The sequence below is a fragment of the Triplophysa rosa genome, linkage group LG16 (assembly GCF_024868665.1).
Source record: "Triplophysa rosa linkage group LG16, Trosa_1v2, whole genome shotgun sequence".
Classification (NCBI taxonomy): Eukaryota; Metazoa; Chordata; class Actinopteri; order Cypriniformes; family Nemacheilidae; genus Triplophysa; species Triplophysa rosa.
In genome coordinates, this window is record NC_079905.1 from 22,866,189 (window position 1) to 22,893,385 (window position 27,197).

The 27,197-nt window shown below is 42.6% G+C and overlaps 1 protein-coding gene across 1 annotated transcript in view; it reads left to right on the forward strand.

Annotated features, from left to right (window-relative positions):
- The first annotated feature begins 17,379 nt into the window (after window positions 1–17,379).
- Window positions 17,380–27,197, forward strand: part of LOC130567419 (retinoic acid receptor beta-like) — a 275,560-nt gene continuing 265,742 nt past the window's right edge. The window contains exon 1 of the mRNA XM_057355499.1: window positions 17,380–17,498. The gene's annotated coding sequence lies outside the window, so the exon portion shown is untranslated. The remainder of the gene's footprint in view (window positions 17,499–27,197) is intronic.

The following is a 27,197-nucleotide window of genomic DNA, read 5'->3' on the forward strand; positions in this document are numbered from 1 at the left end:
AAGCGAGCTGGCGGTGACGACATGGGGGGCGTGGCCGGTGGTGCTGAAACCGTTACAGTACCCCCCCTCCATGGTCCGTCCAGCGGACCTACCAGGGTGACGGGGTCGACCTCGAAGTCGAGGACCCGGACGTTCAGGATGGGTTTGGTGGAACTCTCGTAGGAGTGCTGGTCCAGAATGTCAATCCGTGGTACCCAGGATTGTTCTTCAGGTCCGTAGCCCTCCCAGTTGATTAGGTACTCGAGGTGACCTCCCCTCTCCTGGAGTCCATGATCTCCTCTACCTGAAGATCTGTTGGGCGGCGTCCAGAGGTGGTGGAGGAGGAGGCAGATCTGTGTTACAGCAGGGTCTGTAGAGGAAACAGAAACAGGAGTAATAAAGGGTTTGAGAAGGGAAACGTGAAAGGAGGGGGAGATCCGGTATGTTTGGGCAGCTGGAGGCGGAAGGTGACGGGATTGATCTGTCGAGTGATGAGGAATGGTCCGATGTATTTGGGACTCAGCTTCCGGCAGGGTTGTCGCAGGCGTAAGTCCCTTGTGGACAACCAGACCCGTTGCCCTGGAGCATACTGGGGGTTTGGGGATCTTCGGGCGTCCGCATGGAGCTTCTGCCTGCGGATAGCCTGCTGGAGGTGGTGGTGAGCTGAGTCCCAGACCCTCTCGCTCTCCCGAAACCAGTGATCGACAGCTGGCACCGATGAGGGTTCTCCAGACCAGGGGAACAGGGGAGGTTGATATCCTAGGATACACTGAAACGGGGTGAGACCGGTTGAGGTCTGTCGAAGGGAGTTTTGGGCGTACTCCGCCCAGGGTAGGAAACGGTGCCAGCTGTGTTGGTGAGTATGGCAGTATGATCTCAGGTACCTCCCGATGTCCTGTATCTTCCGCTCAGCCTGGCCGTTCGCCTGAGGGTGATATCCGGAGGTCAAGCTCACCGAGATGTTCAGTATTCCGAAGAAGGCCTTCCAGACCCGGGAGATGAATTGGGGACCCCTGTCTGACACAACGTCTTCAGGAAGCCCGTAATTGCGAAACACATGGGTAAACAAGGGCCTCAGCCGTCTCTAGTGCAGTGGGGAGCTGATGAGGGGAATCAACTTGCATGCTTTGGAGAACCTATCCACTGCCACCAGGATACAGGTGAATGTGTCAGACAGGGGCAGGTCTGGTGATAAAGTCCACTGCGAGGTGAGACCACGGTCGTTAGGGGTATGGGCAATGGGAGTAGTTTTCCCTCCGGCAGGCGACGTGGTGTCTTTGCGATGGCGCAGACTGAGCATCCTTTGACGAATCGGGCGATGTCCTGAGTCATCCCAGGCCACCAGTATCGGGCGGAGATGAGCGAGAGGGTGCGCTGTCTGCCTGGGTGTCCTGATCCCGGAACAGAATGAGCAGAGTCCACGAGGGTAGTGCGGAGCTCGGATGGCACAAAGATCCTACCCTCGGGACCTCCCGGCGGAGTAGGCGTGTTGGAGTATCAGCGATGTCCCGGTCGAGGGCCCACTGGATGGGGCAGACGAACAGGGCTGGAGGAAGCACTGGTTCAGGTTCGGTTAAATCTGGGGTGACGTAGTGTTGTCTGGAGAGAGCATCAGCTTTGCCATTTTGCGAGCCAGGTCGGTAAGTCACTTTGAAGTCGAACCGTGAGAAGAAGAGTGCCCAACGGGCCTGACGAGAATTCAGCCTCCGGGCCTCTTTGAGGTACTCCATGGTTACGGTGATCGGTGATCAGGTGAAGGGATAGTTCAGCGCCCTCCAGCCAGTGTCGCCATTCTTCCAGAGCCAGTTTGATGGCTAGGAGCTCTTTATTCCCGATGTCGTAGTTTAACTCCGCCGGGGATAGCTTGCGGGAGAAGTAGGCACATGGATGGAGTCTAGGAGGCTTCCCCTGCCGCTGAGAGAGCACCGCTCCTACCCCGGTCGAAGAGGCATCCACTTCCACGAGAAAAGGCAGGTCTGGGTCGGGTAGAAGTAGGGTAGGAGCAGTACAGAAGGCTTGCTTCATCTGGTCAAAAGCTTTGAGAGCTTCGGGATTCCAGGACAGGGATCTCGAGCCTTTTCCAGTCATGGCGGTGAGGGGAGCTGCAATAGAGCTGAATCCAGCGATGAAGCGCCGGTAGAAATTAGCAAATCCTAAAAACCGCTGCATCTCCCTCACCGTATGGGGTTGTGACCAGTTCTGGACCGCCTCCACCTTCCCCTGATCCATGGTAACTTGGTTGAAAGAGATGATTATAACCCAGAAATTGTATGGTGGATTGGTGAAACTGGCATTTCTCGAGTTTCAGGTATAGTTTATGTTGGCGTAGGCGTTGGAGGACGATGGAGACATGGGTAACGTGAGCGGGTCGAGAGCGGGAGTAAATAAGTATATCGTCGAGGTAAATTATAACGAATTTCCCCAGCAGGTCCCGGAAGATCTCATTCATAAAGCTCTGGAACACTGCTGGGGCGTTCACCAAGCCGAAGGGCATGACCTTATATTCGTAATGACCGTTGGGAGTCACAAAGGCCGTTTTCCATTCGTCACCTGGGCGAATCCGAATCAGGTTGTAGGCGCTTCTTAGATCCAGCTTGGTGAACAATGTGGCATGGTCGTAACTGTTCCAGGGTGGCAGGTATCAGGGGAAGAGGATAGGCGAAGCGCTTGGTGTGACGATTGAGAACCCGATAGTCTATGCGGCGGACCAATTCCCAGAAGAGTGAGCGGGACGAGTGACCTACGGTTCGGCAACTCACTATCCTTTCCAAGGCCGACAGCTATCAAACTGAGAGATCAACGATATGCTTGACCTGCAGAGCCGCAGTGGGACCCGACGAGGCACCAGCGCCTCCACGACGACCTGGGCCGGACGTAGGAGTCCCGAGGGCGTTGTGCCTCCCCGATCTAACCCTTGCACCTCAACCTGTCGTTGATATATACTCCTCCATGGGCCTATCTGTCCCGGGATGGACAGAAGGAATAGATGCTTTCCTTTGGGCATTGTGGCCCCAGGCAGCAGCTCAATGGCGCAGTCCCATGGCCGGTGAGGAGGCAGCTCCGTAGCCCTCAGCTTGGAGAAGACGTCCTGGAACGACCGATAATCTACGGGAACCTCCCTCGGAGTTGAGGACCTCAGGACTCTCGACGGTAGTGGCTAGGATGGGTAGTACCGGTTTTAGGAAAGTTTCCTCCTTGATCGGGACCCTGGTGTTGGCGGGGCGACCCGCCCATCCGGATATGATGCCAGTGCGCCAGTCCACGATAGGTTGACGTTCCATCAGCCAGGGTCGTCCCAGGACGATATCGGAGGTGGACCCCTCCAGTACCCAGAAGGAGATCTTCTCCGTATGCCTGGGAGAGATGTGAAGGGTGATGGGTGGGGAATGGTGTGTGATCCGACCTCTGGCCCAGCGGTTTTCCTAGGATGTCTTGCACAAACATGGTCCTCTCGTTCCTTATGGCGCGGGAAGCCCAACTGAGTAAGAAGATTCAGAGAAATGAAGTTCCCGGCGGCTCCAGAATCAATCAGGGCGTGGACTGGAACAGAGAAGTTAGGTGCAATAATGACCACTTGGGTAAGAGCAAGGTGAGGTAAGGAGGCCGGTGTATGGATAGAACTCACCGCTGGTCGAGCCGGACGGACGGGGCAGACGGCTAGGCGATGACCTGACCCTCCACAGTACAGACAAAGGTTAAGGTTCCGCCTCCGTGTACGTTCCTCAGGACATAGTCGAAAACGATCCACATCCATGGGTTCTGGGTCTGAAGGAGTCCGGGAAGCAGAGGTCGTAACCCGTGGAGGAAATGTACCGGGTGATGACGGCGAACAGGCTGACAGACGTTGGGCGATACTAATGGATCGTTGTATGAGAGCCTCCAGACCGACCGAGTCATCGTAGATGGCCATGTGTAATCGGATCGAGTTCTGTAGCCCTTGGCGGTAGACCGAGACAAGCGCCGGCTCATTCCATCCACTGGTCGCCGCAAGGGTGCGGAACTGGAGGGCATAATCCGCCACTGAAAGGCGTCCTTGTCGAAGCCTCAGCAGTAGATCGTGCACCGAAAGGTAATCCATTGCTTGGCCAAAGACCCCTTTAAAGTGCTCAAGAAAAGACTTCAGATTAGTGGTAAGTGGTCCTCCGGCCTGCCAAATCCCGTATGCCCAGTTCAGGGCCTTACCGCTCAGGAGGGAGATGATGAAGGCTACCTTGGATTTGTCCGTGGAGAATTGACCGGGGTGCAACTGTATGTAGAGCTCACATTGGAGACAGAACCCACTACACTCCTCCACGGAGCCAGTATATCGGTTGGGTAGGGCCATGGGACTAGACGCCGATGGTGGGTTAGACGGAAGGAGTACAGGTGCGGGTTGGTTCCGGAGTAGGGTGACCAGTTCAGAGAGGGGATCTGGAGGTGAAGGACCGGGAGAAGTCTGTGGTGTGGTCATGGTGTATGGGTTCAGTCTACCCTCCCATGTTTGTTATTTTTATTGTCTCACCCCAATCCCATTGTTATTTTGTCTTGTCTGCCATTGATTTTGTTTTCTTTGTTTTGTCTTGTCCTGTCTGTCTCCCAGTCTGTCTTGTCTCGTCCGTCTACCCCTTGGTGAGCACCTGGAGGTGCTCATTAAAGGGGGGGCTTCTGTCATGGCTCTGCTTCCTTAGTCATGTTTTTCTTGGTCCTGTAGCAGAGCCATGGCAAAGCCTTTGGTTATGTGTGGAGAGAAACATATTATTGTCCTTTTGGCAATGGTATGCGTTTCTCTCCAGTGTCTTGTCATTGGCCCCACTCCTCTCGTTTCCTTGTTATCTTCCCCTGAGTGTTTAATTACCCACACCTGCCCTGTGTCATTATCCCTCGTTTGTCTTCCCTTTAAATACCCTCTTGTTTCTTTGTCTTGTGTTCGTGGATTACGTGTGTATACTGGTGTTCTGTTCGCGGTCCCAGTCGTGTGCCTTTGACTATGTTTGCCATGTTGCCTGTGTTCCCCGTAAGTGTTTATACGTAGTGTCTCGTTTTTGATTTAGTTCAGTTTTTGCCCTCTTATGGGAAGTGTTTTGTTTTGATTTCTTGTTTTGTTTCCGTGTTCTTTTCCTTGTTCTGTTTTGCACCCCATCGTGGGTTTTTGGTTTGTGTTTTGTATTTATTATTAAAGTCTTGTTTTGTTAACCCCGTCACTGCCTACCTGCGCTTGGGTTCTTGCACGCCAGTCGTGACACATCTATAAATAAATCAACATCGTCCACATTCAATTCCTGTCACTGGGTATTAAAGTCATCTGACGAACACACGCACGCACACACAGCTAGTACAGGCACCTACAAACACAATAACCTAATCCTAAAATATGTTTCTGCCCTCTGAACACATCACATTTGTTTTACTTTGTACTCAACTGTGTTGATTTTATTTAATACAGAATAAACACAAAAGTACTCATGTGTTATTTGCAGTAACACATCCTTTTTGAGAGTGTACACACACATTGGATAAATTTGTGGTTATTCATTTCTGGTAGAGGACAAATCTACATGCTACTTGTGATAAACGTGTGTAATTTAACAAAACATGTCGTTTGTAACAGAAAAACTCAACTGAAAAGTTTAGATCCTGATACTATGAACGACAACCCTGTTGACTTCAGCATAGTGAAATCTAGAGACTCTATCTTTAATGGTTAGGAGACAGTAGGTGTTAATAGAAGGTCACTTATCTGCACTTTTACAAGAGGTGTTCCTCAGGGGCATGTTTTGGAGCCTCACATTTTTATTATTTATAATAATCTTAAATTCAGTATATGACAAATGCTTTTTATTTTGCGAACGATTAGAGTGATTTACTCTAGTGAACCTGCATTACATCAAGCTGAATCTTTGTTACAGTTTTCTGTTCGCTAAGTCAGCTACAGGGCTGACAGGACAGAGACAGATTCATGTTTCAGATATTAACTCACTATAGGCCCCTTTTTTGTTGGTAAATATTGTGACGTGTTTTTGTGGGCGGAGCATAGGTGGAGACAGAAATCCCCCTGGCCGCTTTACTAACGCTAGCGAGCAGGTTTTGATAGCTTCTTTTTGGACAATGACTGAAGAGAATCCGATTTCATTTGAATGTGTATGGTCAGTCACAGCCCGGGACTGTACTGTTGTTGAAAATGTGAACTTTAACAGAAGGAAGCAGATTGGCCGACCTTTACACACTCACTCAATGGATGGACAAAACTGTTAGGATTACGTTATCACTCCAGTTAAAGGCAGGGTGGGTGATCCTATCCAGAAACATTTTTTGTCATGTTGGCTAGAAATCTCTTTACATCCTGATAGCAATCAAGGAGTATAGTGGTCAAATAATATTTATATAATTATATATCGTCTGTGAAAGGAGTAGGACCAAAAAAAGTTTGCCCAATCAAAACGTTCTGGCCGAACGCTGTGACTGGTCATGTGTACATTTTCAACCAACGTATTTTGCATACCACCGCACACCTGTCAGGGTTCTGGTAGATGGAGAGCACACCACTGAGTTAGATAAGAAAAATGAGTTTATTTCACAAACAGGTAAGTATGCAAAAACAGGTAAGTATGCAAAAACAGGTAAGTATGCAAAAACAGGAATATCCAAAAACAGGTAAGTATCCAAAAACAGTAAGTATACTTATCGGGGTAAAGCATTGCAGTGAAGACAACAAGACTGAACAGGGAAGAACAAAAAGGTGCAAACTTAAATAGAATCCTGATGATGTGATGCAGGTGTGGACTAATCAAAAATGGTGGATGTGCGGTGCATGCTGGGAAACTGAGTTCAGAACTCCGGGGAGAGGGAACGGGTGAAGCGAGCTGGCGGTGACGACATGGGGGGCGTGGCCGGTGGTGCTGAAACCGTTACAACACCCTGTTCACACAGACATCATACGTCATCAGCGCGCTCACATCCGGTGTGTCAATGTAGGGAGAATGGCAGACAATCAGCAACAATCAAACTTTCCTGCAGAACTGACAACAAGGAAATCTATGAAACGAAAGTCAGTTTTTGAAAAAGCATTGACGGATAAATGTCTGGATCAGGAAAGAGGAAAAACTCTACACGATGGAGACAGCTCCGGCAAGCAAAGGGTCTGGAAGACGATACCATGGTTGCTCTCTTTCTTTTGGACAGGTATGTACATGCTTTGAGAAGAACGTAATGGATTTAGTTTGTAATTCGTTACGTGGATTTATAAAATATATTCATGTGTTTAGAGGAGGCGTGGCTTTAAACAGCGAATCGCAAAGAGGGTGAGATTATAATTTCATTGCTTGCAGGCTAAAGTTAGCACATTTCCAAATCAACCACCCCACCTTTAAATGGTCTGACATCCACACATACCACATAGAGAAAGAAGCCAAGCGTGTATAGTCAAGACAATCTGAGAGAGAATACATCTTATGTACTAACAGTGGCAAACTTTAGCAAATGCAGCTTGAACACACACCTGACACATAACACGTGCCTTCCTTCTGGTTGGCTAACTGCTAGTTGTACAACTAGCAAAGTTAGCTTGTATAGCCTATGCGCTAAAAAAGGTTAATGTTTTTCATGATTCAAGAAGGGTTCGGAGACTCAATTGCGGTAATGTAAAGACTTTTATTAAAGACAGTCCAGAGATGACGAGCAGACAACGGCCTCGAACACAGGACCCTCTTGAGTTCGTGGGGAGAGGGCTCGACCCAACGACACTCACGGTAAGAAGTTAGAAGAATCTGAACAGGACCCCTTTAATCCTCTCGATGTAAACGCTCAGCGGGGAGATGCCTCGACCCGCTGGCAGAATCTGGAAGACGGCTGTGATCACTGTGAGAGATGCCTGGTAGTGACGAGAGGCAGAGTCCGAGACTCCAGCAGGGTGCTGAGGGACACAGAGGAAAATAACAAAAGGCCAAGGCACTGGAGCAAAGTAGCAGAAGCTAACCTAAACTAAGAAAAGGTTACTAGGACAAGAACTAGAACAGTACTAGGACGCGCTAGACTGAGTCAGTCAGAGCTGGTAAAAACACTCAATGGTCTGACACAAGACGAGGGAACAAGAGGGATTAAATAGAGGGGACCTAAACAGTGGGAAATGAACAACAGGTGAATAATAATAAGGAACCAGAGGGAACTGCTAATTGGGACGAGCTAAAGGAGTGTAGGTGATGAGGTGATGGAAACCCGGTGAGGGGGAAGCCTGAAGGGGAGACACGGGGGCGGGGCTAGTGACGTAGACACCGAACACGTGGAGAGCCGTCAAGATGGTTCCCCATGAGTTCGAAAAAACAAAACAAACACTCACACAGGACACGAAGGCCACGACAAGACTGAGATCATGACAATGTTACGTGAAAAATAATTTAACTTGTTCCCCGGGTCTTGGTTAAGTGGGGGTACATGAGAGGTTTTTAGACACATACCCAAACTATAATCCATATCAACAACAGTTTATTAAGTGATAAAGCCTGAAGACAGCTAGGGCCAATCTAGCCCGCGGCATCAGAGAGGCTAAGAGACAATACTGCAGGAGAATAGCCCATCGCTTCAGCAACAGCAGAGATACTCGTAGCCTGTGGCAGGGGATTCAGACCATCACGGACTACAAGCCCCCACCGCAGACCTGTGACAACACCACCTCCCTGTTAAAAGAGCTGAACGCCTTCTTCGCTCACTTTGAGGCAGAAAACAGCACCGCTGCACAGAAGGAGATCCCGCAGATGGATCAATGCACGCAAAGCTCCGGTCCCTGACAACATTCCGGGGCACGTGCTGAGACTGTGCTGTAGAACTCACTGATGTCTTCACAGACATGTTCAACATCTTGCCGAGTCAGGCTGTTGTCCCCACATGCTTCAAAACTACCACCATCATTCCAGTTCCAAAAAAGTCATCCCCATCCTGCTTCAATGACTACCGTCCAGTTGCACTTACTCCTATTCTCATGAAGTGCTTTGAACGTCTAGTCATGCACAACATCAAGTCTGCCCCCCCCCCCGGACCCCTTCCAATTTGCATATCGGTCCAAGTGCTCGACCGATGATGCCATCGCCACTGCCCTCCATGCTGCACTCACTCATCTGGACAAAAAAGACTTCAAGACTACTGTTCATAGACTTCAGCTCAGCATTTAACACAATCATCATTCAACAGCTCACTCACAAATTGGTCCAGCTGGGACTAAACACTTCACTGTACAACTGGCTGTTGGATTTCCTGACGGGGAGACCTCAGGCGGTACGGGTCAGCAGTAACACATCCAGTACCATCACACTGAACACGGGGGCCCCCCAAATGCGTGCTTAGCCCCCTCCTCTACACCCTGCTGACCCACGACTGCACACCGTCACACGACTCCAACCTCTTCATCAAGTTTGCGGATGACACGACTGTGGTGGGTCTCATTAACAACAGAGATGAGACAAACTACAGGAGCGAGGTGAGCCACCTGGCCAGGTGGTGCAGTGACAACAATATCTCTCTGAATGTGCAGAAGACGAAGGAGATTGTTGTTTACTTCAGGAGAGTACACACTCAGCATGCTCCTCTGACCGTCAATGGTGCGACTGTGGAGAAAGTGAGCAGCACCAAGTTCCTGGGGACGCACATCACTGAGGATCTCTCCTGGACTAACAACACCGCGGCACTGGCCAAGAAAGCACAGCAGCGTCTCTACTTCCTCCGCAAACTGAGAAGTGCAAGAGCCCCAGCCCCCATCATGTACACCATCTACAGAGACACCATCGAGAGCCTTCTGACTGGCTGCATCACTGTGTGGTATGGCGCCTGCAATGCGTCCTGCCGCAAGACCCTCCAACGTAGAGTGAGAGCAGCTGAGAAGATCATTGGTGTATCTCCCGTCTCACCCGCAAAGCCCTCTGCAGCCCTCTGGATCACCCGACACACAGCTTCTTCAGGCTGCTGCCATCAGGGAGGAGACTGTGGAGTCTCCAGGCCAGGACCAGCAGACTAAAGGAGAGCTTCATCCACCAGGCAGTCAGGAAGCTAAACTCCCTCCCGACCCTGCCCCCCTCCCCTCTCTTGCCCCATGGACCACTGAACTCTGACCTCATCCGCAGGTCCTTCCTCCCCCCCCCCCACAACATACACTGACCCGCACTAGTCACTTTATGCTCACTACCTTATTCAGCATCGGTCTGCCCCTCTTCAACTACCTCTTCTGACAGGTTAAACAAAGCCTGCTCTCTTTGTCACTTTAAACAGACTAATAAGCTATTTGCACTGCCTTACATCTGCATTGTTGTATATTTCACTGCACTCTATGTGCCATTACCTATCTTCTTTTTTTTTTTTTTTTTTTTAATATCCATGCTTGTAATAGTTGTATTTGACATACAGTCATGGCCAAAATTGTTGGCACCCCTGAAATTTTTCCAGAAAATCAAGTATTTCTCACAGAAAAGTATTGCATTAACACATGTTTTGCTATACACATGTTTATTCCCTTTGTGTGTATTGGAACAAAACAAAAAAAAGGAGGGAAAAAAGCAAATTTTACATAATGTCACACAAAACTCCAAAAATGGGCTGGACAAAATTATTGGCACCCTTAACTTAATATTTGGTTGCACACCCTTTGGAAAAAATAACTGAAATCAATCGCTTCCTATAACCATCAATAAACTTCTTACACCTCTCACCCGGAATTTTGGACCACTCTTCCTTTGCAAACTGCTCCAGGTTTCTCATATTGGAAGGGCGCCTTTTCCCAACAGCAATTTTAAGATCTCTCGACAGGTGTTCAATGGGATTTAGATCTGGACTCATTGCTGGCCACTTCAGAACTCTCCAGCGCTTTGTTGCCATCCATTTCTGGGTGCTTTTTGAAGTATGTTTGGGGTCATTGTCCTGCTGGAAGACCAACGATCTCGGACGCAAACCCAGCTTTCTGACACTGGGCCCTACATTGCGACCCAAAATCCTTTGGTAATCCTCAGATTTCATGATCCCTTGCACACAGTCAAGGCACCCAGTGCCAGAGGCAGCAAAACAACCCCAAAACATCTTTGAACCTCCACCATATTTGACTGTAGGTACTGTGTTCTTTTCTTTGTAGGCCTCATTCCGTTTTCGGTAAACAGTAGAATGATGTGCTTTACCAAAAAGCTCCATCTTGGTCTCATCTCTCCACAAGACGTTTTCCCAGAAGGATTTTGGCTTACTCAAGTACATTTTGGCAAACTGTAATCTTGCTTTTTTATGTCTCTGTGTCAGCAGTGGGGTCCTCCTGGGTCTCCTGCCATAGCGTTTCATTTCATTTAAATGTCGACTGATAGTTCGCGCTGACACTGATGCACCCTGAGCCTGCAGGACAGCTTGAATTTCTTTGGAACTTGTTTGGGGCTGCTTATCCACCATCCGGACTATCCTGCGTTGCAAACTTTCATCAATTTTTCTCTTCCGTCCACGTCCAGGGAGATTAGCTACATTGCCATGGGTTGCAAACTTCTTGATAACGTTGCGCACTGTGGACAAAGGAACATCTAGATCTCTGGAGATGGACTTGTAACCTTGAGATTGTTGATATTTTTCCACAGTTTTGGTTCTCAAGTCCTCAGACAGTTCTCTTCTCCTCTTTCTGTTGTCCATCCTTAGTCTTTGCATTGTGTGTCTGTGTGTGCCACACTAAGTCAACTTCTCTCCTTTTTATCTGCTTTCAGGTGTGATTTTTATATTGCCCACACCTGTTACTTGCCCCAGGTGAGTTTAAAAGAGCATCACATGCTTGAAACAATCTTATTTATCCACAATTTTGAAAGGGTGCCATTAATTTTGTCCAGCCCATTTTTGGAGTTTTGTGTGACAGTATGTCAAATTTGCTTTTTTCCTCCTTTTTTTTTGTTTTGTTCCAATACACACAAAGGGAATAAACATGTGTATAGCAAAACATGTGTTAATGCAATACTTTTCTGTGAGAAATACTTGATTTTCTGGAAAAATTTCAGGGGTGCCAACAATTTTGGCCATGACTGTATATGTATAATCTGTATTTTTGTATATATATTTTTTTATTCTGTGTAGGTTTGTTTGTATGCACCATGGGTCTGAGAGTAACGCAGTTTCAATCCTCTATATGTATGTACTGTACATGTGGCAGAATTGACAATAAAGCAGACTTTGACTTTGATATAATGTATGCTCTGTAAATGCAAGCATCTTTGATAATCTTTACTGTGAAGTCCGCTAGTTTTATTGTGTTTAACTACAACTGGAGTCGTTTTTCTGGCAATGGCAGCAGGTATGTGTCAGATCAATATCTATAATCTGTCGATTGTGGCATTTAACAACACAGCAAGATGATATTATAAATTCATTATGTAGCCGACTCTGTGCTGATTTGTATTGGCCGCCTCCAGTTTTCCCCTTGTTTTGCCTCCAGCTAATGCTGTGACGTAATCGTGACGTCGGCTCAAAAGGGGTCTATAATTGAGACATCCAGTAACAGCTGACACAACACATCTGACATCTTCACTGCTTCTCTCCTTAGCTTTTAAAATGCACTTTTAAATTACTTTTTAAACTCTTTTCTTTGGACTTTTCTTACTTTGCCTAATCCTGCTTTTGAAATGTTTTTCCATCCATAACAATCCTGTATTTAATAAAAGTCAAGGTTAAGAGCTGTTTCATTTCCAGTCATCCAAGGTCTTCTTACGCAAGCTGATTTTTTTCCAATACAATGAACCTGAAACAGGGAATAACTCATTTCTGCCACCTGCTGGTAAGAGACCGAGTGAGAACATTTTGTTCAGCAAAATTGGACAAAAATGTTTTTTTAAATGATCAGTTGTTACTTTATGTTCTAGGCTCATTTTTGGTTGTTTATATTTTGCTTTTCGTATGAACACTAGTGTCTATATTAAGAGTAAAACGTGTGATTTCATCAAACTTTCAGTGAACTTCATCAAACATACATAAACCAAGCCTTACACAAATATTTTCAACTATAGTTATGACACAATGAGTTGTACATATTTTATACTTTCAAATATAAACATAGGTTTCTTAGCCATTGTCTAATTAGGACAATCTTTGTTTATGCTATATATAGGCCTGTATTTATTTTATGGTAATGTTTTTTAATTTGAATAACAAGAGTAATAGCCTGGTGAGATTTGTGTATCAATTCTATTTAATAAAACTATTCACTTGAAGTGCATCCACAGATGCTCTCTGTGTAAGACATGCTTTAAATAAAAAAGTTAAACCTTCCCAAAAAGAACCTTTTTTGTCATCTTGTACTGTTAACTTGCTAAAAGTCTAACATTTTAACCACGGAGTCTTTAACAAAAAGCGATTGTCTTCTAATGAGAGTGTGTATTGTGTGATCCCACCATTAGGGGGAGCTATACTTCACGGCCATCGCCTGAACAAACTGGTGATGCCTGTTCCATGAGTTGTTTTGAGGCTATAATGCATCAAAAAGTGCTCCACTTTCTGACAACAGCCCTGAATCTGACCTTTATTAACATTTCTTATGAGAATAGTGCTTAATGTGAGCTGTCAATCACGAGAAGACATGTGAATGGCCTGCTGGAGGAGATGACACATGATGCACTATATACTGTACAGGCAGAGACGTGTTATTCACAACAACAACAATAAAACACAGGAATGATGTCTGTAAATGGTTCTGCTCCTGCGGCAGGTAAAAGAGAACACTGAGATTTTAAAAACAAAGGAGAAATCATGTTTGTAGATGACTGTGTGCATGACTGATGACTACGCGTGGATGTCATTCATATACTTTCTGAATCCACTGTACACCGTTCATCATTCTCCTTCACCATTCCTTGATGGTGGAATGATCTTCCAAATTCAGTCCGGTCAGCCACATCTCTCATAACATATAAGAAACAGACATTTTCCTTTTTATACTGTTTTATTAAAAACGATCATTTTCAATTCAGTGTTCTTGAGTACATTTGCTTTAACCAACAGATAATGTGTCATTTAATCTCGTCTGGTTCCATGTTTGTGTTAACTTTTGGAATGTAAGAGTCCTTTTACATAACATATGTCCGTTTCTTAATAATGGCTGAACTTCAAAAACTTTTAACATGACTGCACATGATATGAATGAATCATAATTCACGAACGACAGTACTCTTCATTGTTTATCAATCTACACCACAGATGGCTGAAACAAAAATAAGTTAGGGTAAACATACCTACAGTACTGAGCTCTCCAAAACCTGTGATTTTGTGATCACCAACATGAATGCAGACGCTGAGGTTATTGTCGGTTGGTCAGTAGACAGGAAAGATAGACCTGAGGGTTGATACTTCATGCCACCATCAGTTTTTCCTTTCTTCTGCAATCTGTGACACAATTTCTCTGGAAATAGAAAAGCAAACTATTTTCCAGCTTTCTGATTATCATCGTTTTGTGCTTACCTATGAAAGAAAGAGAGAAAAACAAAGACAGAGGTCGATGTTGGGAAAGGTGCTTGTGCACAATTTGTTCCACTCAATCTAGATGGTTTCATTTTACTTCCGTATTCTGACACATTTCCGAGTGAAAAGGAATTTCAAAGGAGAACATTTGTGGGCGTGGCTTGCGTTTTTCACTGCCAATTGATTGGATGTGATTGATTTTGAAATGAAGCTGGCAGCAGACTGACAGTTGAAGGGGAGGAGTTAACGCATGCTCCGCCCAAGCCGTCTTAATTTATGTGATTTGAGATGAATAGTCATTTAGGGCGGAAGTGCATTTTCAGATTTTAACAGAAGATTATCAGGGTAGCGTACATGAATTTAAAAATGAAAATTACCCACATTTATAAGCTATTTACTATAACGCTGCAATATTTCATGACATAACAAGAATTGTCATTTTTAATTTCACTGGGACTTTAAGAGGAGAGAGGTCTCTCCCATAACCAGACCCAAACCAGTCTGGTAGACTTTGGCCCGGAGGTCCGGGCGGCCGCAAGGGCCGAGGCCAACCGGGTGCAGCGAACAAGGGGGGATTCGGCCGGCACTAGCTGAACCCACCTGGAGCTCTGGAGAGCATGGTCGATGATGGTCTTAGGTTTTGATCGCTTGAGCCGCCAAAACCTAAGTCTGTCTACGCGTCTCCGAAGCCGAAGAGGGCTCGCCGTCAATAACTGCTGCGCAACCTTTTCCTGGAAACAGTGTGCAACAGTGTGCAACATGGTTTGAGAAACATTTTCTCTTGTTTGGTGGGCGTGTCAAGAATGTCAGCCCAATCAGCAGCAACATGTATATAACCCACGCGGTATTAAATCTGTCTGCTGCCTTTGACACTGTTAACCACCACATACTCCTGTCGACTCTCAAGGCTATGGGTGTCTCTGGAGTGGTGCTACAATGGTTCAGGTCTTACCTCACAGGTAAGTCTTTTAGAGTATCCTGGAGAGGTGAGGTCTCTGAGTCCCAGCATCTCAATACAGGGGTGCCTCAGGGCTCAGTGCTTGGTCCATTGCTATTTTCTATATACATGACATCCCTAGGCTCTGTCATTCGGAAACATGGCTTTTCCTATAACTGCTATGCGGATGATACACAACTCCACCTGTCATTTCAGCCTGACGATCCGACTGTTTCTGCATGCATTTCAGCATGCCTAGCCAACATCTCGCTCTGGATGAAGGACCATCACCTGCAGCTGAACCTTGCAAAAACAGAACTGCTTGTAATCCCGGTTGACACAAAGAGTCATCACAACTTCTCCATTCAACTGGGCTCATCAACCATCACATCTTCGAGAACGGCCAGAAACCTGGGAGTGGTGATCGACGATCAGCTTAACTTCACTGATCAGGTTGCCAGCACCACCCGGTCCTGTAGATTCATCCTCTACAATATTAGGAAAATTAGACCTTTCCTATCTGAGCATGCTACGCAAGTCCTAGTCCAGGCTCTTGTTCTGTCCAGACTGGACTACTGCAATGCGCTACTGGCTGGACTTCCAGCTTGCACAACCAAACCTCTACAGATGATCCAGAATGCGGCGGCAAGAGTGGTCTTCAATGAACCAAAGAGAGCGCACGTCACTCCTCTCTTCACTAAGTTACATTGGCTCCCTATAGTCGCTAGCATCAAATTCAAGACTCTGCTCCTGGCCTACAAGACCACCACTGGTTTGGCACACCCTAACCTTTACTCGCTAATGCAGACTTATGTACCCGCCAGATCGCTACGCGCTGCAAACGAACGATGTCTTGTGGTGCCATCCCAAAAAGGTAAAAAATCTCTCTCACATACCTTCTCGGGATCGGTTCCACATTTATGGAATGACCTGCCCGCTGCTACAAGATCAGCAGATTCTGTAGCCATCTTTAAGAACCATCTGAAAACACATCTCTTCCTTCAACACCTGACTGATCAGTTCTGACTTCTATCTCTTTTCTACTCTTTCAAAAAAAAAAAAACCCTTAGCTCTTTATACTGTGGTAGGCTATATGAGACCAGTTTTCTTTGATTGCACTTATGCTTTTTGTTGTCCTTATGTTGTTCCAATGGCTTCCATTGTAAGTCGCTTTGGATAAAAGTGTCTGCTAAATGACTAAATGTAAATGTAAATGTAAAGAGACAGCTCGCACAATGGGTCCAAGTAAAGTCATTTACAAATGTGTCCGCTGCAGCTCGGTATACGCAACAATTGAAGATATTAGAAGAGATGTATTTTCCAGTATTCAACACGTATTTATACAGAGTTCATCAAGCTCTGAAAATTCTTCAAAAAGAAGACAAAGAATGGCCTTCTCAGCTGCCATAGTTCAACTCTTGTGTCATCACAACAGGGTATTCAACCGCACCACAGTAAACGTTTTGTCGGGGCTGAACGCAGCCCAGCTGTTTTTACACATCCAATCAATTCGTAGTGAAAAACGCAAGCCCCGCCCACTAATTTTCTCCTTTGAAATTCCTTTTCCCTGGGAAACGATCGCAATTTCCGGTTCACGGGGACTTTAAGCTGGGCCACATGTATTTTGTTGTCCCTGAAACCATCTGAACTATACGAAGCTTTGCTGCCTGTTGGTGTTTTTTCTGATGTCACCATGTGAGGATAATACATTAACATGACTGCCCACATGTACATACATAACAGTTACATTTAGTGTTTATTTATTATTTATCAACTTAGTTGCCCTGTCACAGTGGCAAAACAAGGAGAATGTAGGACAAAATACAGTTCCATTTCTAACGTAATAAATTCATACGAATTTTCATTCAATATTTCTTTTATTTCTTGCACTGGTGTGTCATACCTCGTGATTTCTTCCCGCCAAGCGAGACTGAGTTAGAGGTGGAGACCCGGGGTGAGGAGGGATCATGACATACACACATTACACCCGCCCCTGTGCACCTGCCACAGAGCTTTTCTCACACACAACTCACCGTGATCTCAGCGTGAGCTCGAGCAAAGGATTTTACTGCCCGACTGAAAGATTAAAGCGACAAACCAAGTCCGCCGTGCGCGCGTGAAGGAAAGTAAACGTGATGTCGTCATCCGGCGCGATCTGCAGGTGAGTGCAGCAGATTTATAACGAAAATTACCTATATGTACTGTTATGTAACTTTAGCCACACGGACGAGCTTTTATTAAAAAAAAGTACTGCAGCGGAATCATGGGGATGTGGTCATACTGTATTATTTTGGTGGCATTATTGACAGTGTGTATTAAACATACTGCAAGAATACTAGATGGTTTTACCATGGTGCGTGACTAAAACATGAGTTTTGAGTGGTATCATGTCCAGAAAGCATTGCAATACCAATGTAAACAATAGAATATTTGTGACAATCGTGGCAGTTAGTTGCATATTGGTCTGTTAAACATGTTTACGTCTATTATGTGTTAGTAGAATACAGGGTTTTGTTTCTACATCTTTTGACATTTATCTGTACAATTTGGAAATTTGTCAATGAGCTTTTCTGTGTGTGTTCAACTGTGCTGAGGTTCCTTGTGACAACAAAATTTTAGGGATGCACGATCGGTATCGGCTGATAAATGGTTATTTTTTAATGTCATCGGTATCGGCCGATAATAAAATTGATGCTGATATATTAAAGCCGATAAATCTGAAATCATTTCCTCTGGTTAAACTTGTTCATCTGCTCGCAGTTAAAAGGCAGTACAGTACTGTCTTTCTGTGGTGATCAGTCACTTACTGATATTAGCAAAACATCGTTGATGTAGGTACAGTATGTAGATACAGTATTTATGAATGTGTAAATTATAGGAACAAAAGCACATTGTTTGAATCAGATTGTCTGAATGCTTTCTGTCTTGAGACCTGTTAGACATGTGGCTATTGAATGCATTTTTCTGGAAGAACATCTATAATTTGTTTATTAAATAAAAAGTATACCAGAAAAGTTTGAAGGTTAAAGAATCATTAACTAGTGTAAGGTAGGCTTGGTACATGATTTTCAGGGGGAAAAAGAAAACTAATGGTGACCTTGTTTTCCGCGGTGAATGCTTTCAAATAAAAGCAGTTGTCCACTTTTAGCCTTTTGTTTCAGTCTTAGGGAATTTTATATTAATATTTATATACTGCATATTGGCCAATATATTGGTTATCGGCTTCCAATGTTAAAGAATTATCGGTTATCGTTATCGGCCAAAATTGCCATATCGGTGCATCCCTACTAAATGTATTTCTTTTGCAAATGAATAGGGATGTAACGATTCCCCGTGAGCCGTTTGAAAATCGATTATAATATGTGACGTTTCAAAAGATTCAAGATAATATTTCTTAAGTGTAAAAAATCCAAGAAAAGCAAAGACAAAGTCTTAGTTTGTTTATATTAACGAGACTTTTGAATTATTCCTTTTTTTATTTGTTTTGGAATTTGTTTAAAAATGGCAGTTTAGTTTTGTTATTTGAAATGAAAGATATTACAAAGAAATGTGCAGCATTTGAGAAATAATAAAGGGCATTTGTTGATTTAATTTGTCTCAACTCATTTTGTAAAAATAAATTGTGAATAAATCGTACCGTGAGATCAGTATCGTGAATCGCATCGCATCGTGAGCTGAGTGAATCGTTACATCCCTACAAATGAACAAAAACAATATTATTTAAGCACACAATATAATATGTCCTGCCAATGAGCTTTATAAACTTTGGAAACGAGACAGGTCACCGGTTTGTAGGATCAGTCACTATATATACAGTACGGCTATATGATTTATCAGTTAACCAAAATAAATAAATAAATAATACAATGAATGTCATAAAGTCTATGGTAACATCTGAATGAACAGGTCCATATGTGATTTTCTGTTATCAAATTTGGTGACCGAATTACTTAAAACTGTAATCCATAACTTTTGCATCTATGACTTTGAATCGGGCTAAGATACTTCTTTCTAAAGCGTATCCTGACCACTTTTATCCTTTAATGTAATGAAAAGATGTGCAACAGCGTATGATTTGATATGAACATTTAGATTTAGACAAAAGAAACACATTGAAATATGACGTCGTTATTGACAGATACACTTCTGCTTCATTGAGTTTTTGAATTAAACTGGAGAACCAGGTTACTCTGATCATTTTGTGAACTGGATCAACAAATTCAGATTCAGTTTCTTCACTAATGAAACACTTTCTTGATCAACATCTTGACATCCGCTCCAACTTTGGATAAAAGCGTCTGCTAAATGACTAAATGTAAATGTAATATATACTCTTTAGCTAGAGATTTCTGTGTAGTTTTGTTTGTATTGAATTTTAAAGGGATAGTTCATCCAAAAATGAAAATTCTGTCATCATTTACTCACTAACTTATGTAACTTCACACCTGTATAAATTACTTTGTTCTGATGAACACAAAGGAAGATATTTGGAAGAATGTCATTCATTTTCAGTTCCGGGACATCATTGACGTTCATAGTAGGAAGAATTGAATGGTAGTCAAAGGAGCCCCAGAACGGTGTGTTATCCTAAATTCTGAAAATGATCTCATTATGTGCATGTTCAACAGAACAAAAACCAATATTTTGTTGCTACTATGGTGGCGGATAACGTCCCAGAATTGAAAATTGCTAACATTCTTTCAAATATCTTTCTGTGTTCATCGGAACAAAGACATTTCTACAGGTTTGAAACAACCTGAGGGTGAGTAAATGATGACAGATTTTTTATTTTTGGATGAGCTATCCCTTTAAACATCTCTGTTCATGATTCTCCACGACTGAAAATATAATAGAAATGTTATGGTCGAGTGATGTGGGAATCCTGATTTAATGCAGCAGACATAACGCTCCTTCTGTTGTCTGTCTGTGTGTGTGTGTGTGTGTGTGTGTGTGTGATGTAAAAAAGCGAGTCTTTCCGCAGGCTTGGTTCTAGCTCGTTTTCTTGTTCCAAATGAATTTCGCGCCAGCTACAGTACCTGTGAAAAAGCTCTTTGATGTTGCTCTCGCTGAAAGAGATTTAAAGAAAAGGTTTTGCAGTACGCTAAAGCTTTTCAATGGAGTTTTCATTAGCACTTTGCTTTGTCAGTGACAATGAATGAAGGACTTAACTTTTCCGTGTAAGTTTTTTTTTTGCCCGGCCGGCGGCACAGAGACGTTGGAGTGTCTTATTAGAATGCATGTGATGTTAGCGGCTAAAGCAAATTCAGTGTGCAGAGAAGAGCAGCACATACTGAAGATGTCCACTGCATACTACATTTACATTGAGTCATTTAGCAGACGCTTTTATCCAAAGCCACTCACAGAGAGTTCAGGGAGCAATAAGCTATATGTCATACAGGAGTAATAACACAATAGGTGCTAATACAAAGTTACTAGTTTCAACAAAAGTCTGACCAATACCTGTTGAGAGGAAGAGAGTGGGTTAGTGGTTTTTTACTAGCCGTACAACTCTCAGCAATGCGAAAGGAATGAGTGTTGAGAATATATCAAAGACTGAAGCCTGAAGTGTGCCTACATGACTGATGTTGACTGTCACTTCCAGATCAGATTTGCTTTCATGTCTGCATTGCAGATGTCTTTGAATTCAACTTAAATTTCGCCTGAGATCTATCGAAGGAATTTCTCAAATGTTCATGTTTGAGATATTGTTTTTACCAGTGGTTGAGAGACGTTTCATGTGTTTTCAAGCGTGTTCTTCGTGTGATTACAGACTGCGGTCAGTAGGTGGCAAGTCCTCCTCAGATTAGAGAAGCTATCCTACATATTAAGAGCTGAATGCAAAGACGTCTGTTGCCTGAATCCTCAGGATTTAAAAAACAAAGTTCACTGGGGCTGTCAGTCCTGTAACATATGAATGAACGCATGTAATACTGTATCAATCTCATCTGAACATACTCATCATCCAACATGATTTTAGTATGTGTAGAGATTTGATCGGAGTTTAATTCTGATGCAAATGTGTCAAACATAATTGCATGTAGAACTTAAAAAGTCTTTTTTTTAGTGTACAGAATGTTTAATTCACATAATTCATATGGAATTGATCACATCTATTAAATATAAAAATGATCTTACACGTGAGGCATTTACTTGAATATAGAATATTTTTCTTAATTCTGTAATGTTGAGTAAATATGTACAGAAAGTATGTACAGAAAGTATGTAAAGATGTCTACACATATCTAAAACAAGCGGTATGTCTTTTTGTTTCAGAAGCTGTTGATACTGATGTCATCAGTATGTTGATGTTTTATGTATTATTAGTTTCTTGTATTCCACATGTAAAATAGCTAAAAACTATTTTAAAATTGTTTGTATTAAAAAATACAAAAATAAAAACAGCCATAAAATGTGTATGTAACAATATCAAAATCTCATTGTACGATAAAGCCCCGGTATAACGTCCACAGTAGGATTTTTTTATGTGACAAATGATGACTTGGAAACGTGCCATAAGCATCCTTTTTTCTTTATCCTCCAGTCATAACTGCTGCTTAGAGGTGTGAGTTATAGTATGAGAGGGGTGAAATGACCTAAAAATCCCTTTTACAAAATAAAATCATTGCACCAGATGGACTTCGCCAAAGGTAACGTCTATTCTTTTTTCTAACATTCTCTATGTTATGTCCGGAAGACCTATCGTATCATACAGGCATGTGACCATCATAACATTGAGACAGTTTTGCTATTGTGATAACACGATATTGATAATATTGTTACATCCCTTGTATGAATATAAATGTTTACTCTAAAAATTAATATATAAAATTGTGTTCTAAAAATTAAACGCCTCCTTTCACTGATTATTTGTTAAAAAGTAAAAACAATGAAGCTAGACCTTTTTTGTACCCTGTTTGTGAAAAGTGAGAGTTATACTCTCTTTTAACATTGTAAATGTTTGTTTACTGTGAAATTGAGAATCTTAAGTGAGACATTGAGCAACTAGTTTGCTTTGAACATTTATAATTGTAGTATTAACTAGAGCAAATGCATGTGTCACATTGTAAACCCCGATAAGTTAAGATAACTCAAAACATTGTGGTAACTTATTACCACAAAACTTTTAAGTTGATAACTCAATTATTTTGAGTAAAGAACACTAAACACATAAGTATAGTAAACTCAAAATAATTCATTTTGAATAAACTTAATTTTTCATTTTACATTTACTTTTCTAAATTTGAGTTTCCCTTATCAATGTTGTCATGAAGGAACAACAGCTGTAGCATTATCAATGTAATGCCTTTAGATCAAGTTTGAAATGAGTCTGTTTTCCTCCTAAGCAAATGCTCTACTCTATTGTACTCTGCACAATGGTTACCTCATTAAAATCACTAATGTCACAAAACTCTTTAAATAACAGAATACAACAGAATACTAAACATGTATAAGCCTCCTCCCATTGTAATTTTGATATAAATACATAAAATAGCACTATATTTCAAGATTTACTTCCATTATCCTGTCCACACAAAGCATGCTGGGAATCGCTCTGACGACATTGGAAGATATAATTATTTTTTTTTAGGTAAGTGACTTATTATTTTTGTGTCCCTGGAACTCAAAATATCAAAATAGTTAAACACACTTAAAAGTTGTAAGTTAAATGAACTTTTTTCACAGTTTTGAGTATAGTTTGCTTATTTTTGATGAGTAGATTATACTGTTCGGGAATACAGTGCCTCTGTTTACCTCATGAACTGAAAACAATATCTAATGACAGACACAGACTAATGTCATAATTAACATGGATTGAATGTGATCTTATCAGCCATATAATGATACAGATAATTGTACAATTAAAGTCTGTGAGTCCACAGACATGCAGTAAACGGATCAGATGAGGAATAGGGCAAACCGAAGCGAGAAAGAGACGAGTGAGAAAGAGAAAGAGGAGAGATTATAGAAAAGTCTTTGATGGCAGAGCGGGCTCTGGGAATGATGCTGTGCCTTCAGGGGTGTAGAGCGCTCGCTCGCCGCATCAATAATGGATGAAAGATATCTTGTTCATTGCAGGACTGAACTGAACTGGCATACTGATTTCCAACTAGTGTGAACCTTATGTAAAAATTGCATCAGTGGCTTTAATTTGCATCATTCTCTTCTACGACTACACCATTTTTCAACACTGATCTTGTGGGGTAAATCTAACCTGCCACAGGGTAAGAAGCCATGATTCAAGAATAAAATATCACAAAGTCTCTAAATATGCAATGTTTCCTGAGCACTGTACCTGAATGAAAGTCTTTGTTTCAAAGTCAATTACACATTTTGCACAGAAAGTCGTTTTCTTCAGTACCATAGTGCATATTTTCCACAACACATTTCCAACAATACATTTTCATTTACTGTAGTAATCTGTCCAAGTCTTAAAAGTATAAAACTTCAATTTTTAATCAGTTTATTGAAATGCTCAGATTATGTGAAGTAATTGAATTTGGCAACTATGCTTAGATGAGAGAAGCTACAGCAACAACAACGCTTAGGTGGTGTTTACATTAGCCCGTTGTCGTACGAAAACGGCGTTTTAAAATGAAAACCATCTGCGCCACGCAGACCGATCGACGGATGACATCGCAGTACTGAGTGAGCTATTTACAAGCATACAGCTCTGGATTCTCTCTCGTGTTGCTGTATGTCACCGTGTCGATCCGTGTACGCAGCGCAGATTGAAGTTAAACAGTTTACATGGACTCTAGCATTTCCAAAAGTCTCCGTGTTCGGGGGTCGAAAACTCCAGAGTAGTGTAAAGAGCAAGAGTTCTGCGTTTTTAAAGGAAAACACACTAGTATAAACGCCGTCTTAGTGTCTAATGAATGAGTCCATAAAATCTTTGTAAAATCATTACAATATTCACAGTCCTTTTTTGGCAACAAAATGATTTCAGACATCTTCTATATAAATATTCTGGCCTGGGTTGGTAATGGAATGACACATCTGATTCTGAACACATGCAGGCAGATGATGGATGTATGAATGACGTGTGGATTGTTGCAGCAGGTCCTGTTCAATGTTTTTGAAGTGTTACAGATGGAGCACAGCGACAGCGAGCTTCAAAGCGTGATATGTATCTACATACGTACTGCCCCTTGCCCTGTGATTCCTTTAACAGATGTTATTTGAAGGGCAACTCTGCATTAAATACAGTCTGATTTGCATTGCAGGATTTCATATCTGAATGTGAATAATCCATTCAGACACCTTCATCTGTTTTCATCGCTGCTCAGTCAGAGAGTCTGTGCTGTACAGTGTAATAAAGTTCTCAATTCTCCGTCCTTACTCACATTCTCCTCTTTCTCTCTATTCACCTACAGTATCTCATCAGATCTTTCTGTATTGATCAAGATTCACAACAGCATCTTCAAAAGGGAGAACAGATTAGGGCTGCAGCTATCGATTATTTTAGTAATCGAGTATTCTACAGATTTTTCCATCGATTAATCGAGTATTCGGATAACAAGAACTTTTTCTTTATTAAAGAGCAATACTAAATATACAAGAGAAAATAAGACTGGTCTCTTAAAATGAACAACTAATTTGTTTCCTTTTTAGAAAAGTTAACACATTTATTGCTGAAATTGCATACATTAATATCTGTGAAAACTAAACCCATTTAGTACATTCCATTGCCATATTACATTCAAAATGCAATATAATACAAATGTATAAATAAGAAACATAAATAAAAATAGAAAGAATAATTTCACAGGTAAACAACTAACTTCAGCTCATGCATGATGCATTTAGTTTATCTAAATTAGTTTAAGTTTCTTTTTTTACTATTAAATAGTAATATATTTGTCCACATAAAAATACCAAGTTAACCAGACTTTTATTTTGGCAGGTCGTAAGAAGACGCTTGTTTTTTTGAGTGTGTTAGCTTCACTCAGTAAAATGTTCTGAAATAAACTCTCAGAGCAACTCTGGAGATGAAGTTCATGTGTTCATGTCCTCATAAAGCGCAGACGCAGACAGATTCATGAGCATCACGCGTGTAGCACGTTAAACTGTGCAGTTCATTCACTCAGACACGCAGAACAGACAGATGGCATGTGTAAATAACAGGATTCGGCATCCACTAACGTTAGTCCGCATCTAGTTTGATGGACTCAATGCAGCCGGAAAACAAGTTTCACTCGCAAACTAGACTAAAACTAAGTGAAATAGCAGTTCACCATTTCAATAAGCTATCAGTTATTTATCAGCATGAGAAACACGTGTGAGCGTGTGAACAGACTCAAATGCGTGTGTCTCGCGGTGAATGAGACTTCAGAGACCTGTAACATGAACAGAGTTTAGCGGGCTGTGCGTCAGTAATAATGGTCCGTGGGGAAACGCAGCGCTCCTTGTGTACTGTAGTTAAATGGATTAAACGAGGCTTCGAGGCAACAAAAATTGCCTCGATGATTTTTTGTATTGGAATTATTCGAGTTACTCGAGGAATCGTTTCAGCCCTAAAACAGATGTTTTATTCTGTATTGAGTGAACAAATGTGAATGCAGTATTCTTAAATAGTCAATAAAGTGAAGTGTATATGCACACAAGATTGGAGAGAGGACATGAACATCAGTAAGCCTCTAACAACTGGGGCCGGATACATAAATTGCTTAGACTAGTCTTACAAGTTAGTCATCTCTTTTTTTCTTCAAGACTGGTTTGTCAGTTACATGAAAAGGTAGATTGGTCTAATTGAAATCTGAAAAGTAAGACTGATTAGTCCTAAATAATTGCTTGTCAGTGTCACTGATCTATATGACTGGAATGCGCCTAGAACACTAAACCAAAGGTAGGAGGTGAAGCAATTGTCAATCCTGTGGCGGCCCGCGAGGTATTTAAAAAAATTATACAGATCTGGCCCGTTATAGGGAAAAATAAATGAAATCACTAAATAACCATCGGGTGTCCCTATCACATGCAGCCAAGGCAGTTAGTACGTAAGATGTACGTATTGTAATCGGGCTAAATAACAACAAATTATTGTTGATCACATTTTGGTAAGTCATGGCGCAACAAAGAAAACGGAAAATCGAAAGTGAATGCAGGAGATTTCAAACACGTTGGGGAAATGAATATTTCTTCACTGAGGTCAGCGGGAAATGTGTCTGCTTAATTTGCCAGGAGTCCGTTGGGGTGATGAAGGAATATAATGTTAAAAGACATTATGAAACAAAACATCAGTCTTTCAAATCTTACACTGGTGCCGAGCGCAAACAAAAGGTGAAACAACTGGAAGCTACCTTGTCAGCACAACAACAATTTTTTTTTCGTGCTAATAAAGCACAGGAAAATTTTGCATTAGCTAGTTATGAGGTAGCTCACCTAATAGCGCAGCACGGAAAACCCTTCACTGATGGCGAATTTGTAAAGGAGTGTCTGATGAAAGTTGCCACTATAATTTGCCCAGAAAAGATGCAAGATTTTAAAAACATCAGTCTTTCAACGAACACAGTCGGATGGCGAATTGAAGACTTGTTGGCAAATCTAAAAGAACAAGTGACAGACAAAGTACCCACGTTTGATTTTTACTCAATTGCGTGCGATGACAGCACTGACTCGACAGACACTGCACAGCTGTTCATTTTTTTGCGAGGTGTGGACAGTGATTTTTGCATTACAGAAGAGCTTCTTGATATGAAGAGCCTTAAGAGTACAACAACTGGAAAAGATCTTTTTGAAGCCGTATCATGTGCGATTGAGAGCATGAATCTCCCTTGGGCCAAGCTCTGTGGCATTACAACGGATGGAGCGCCATCCATGATCGGCGAGCGGAAAGGAATGGCTTCCATGGTATGCAACAAAG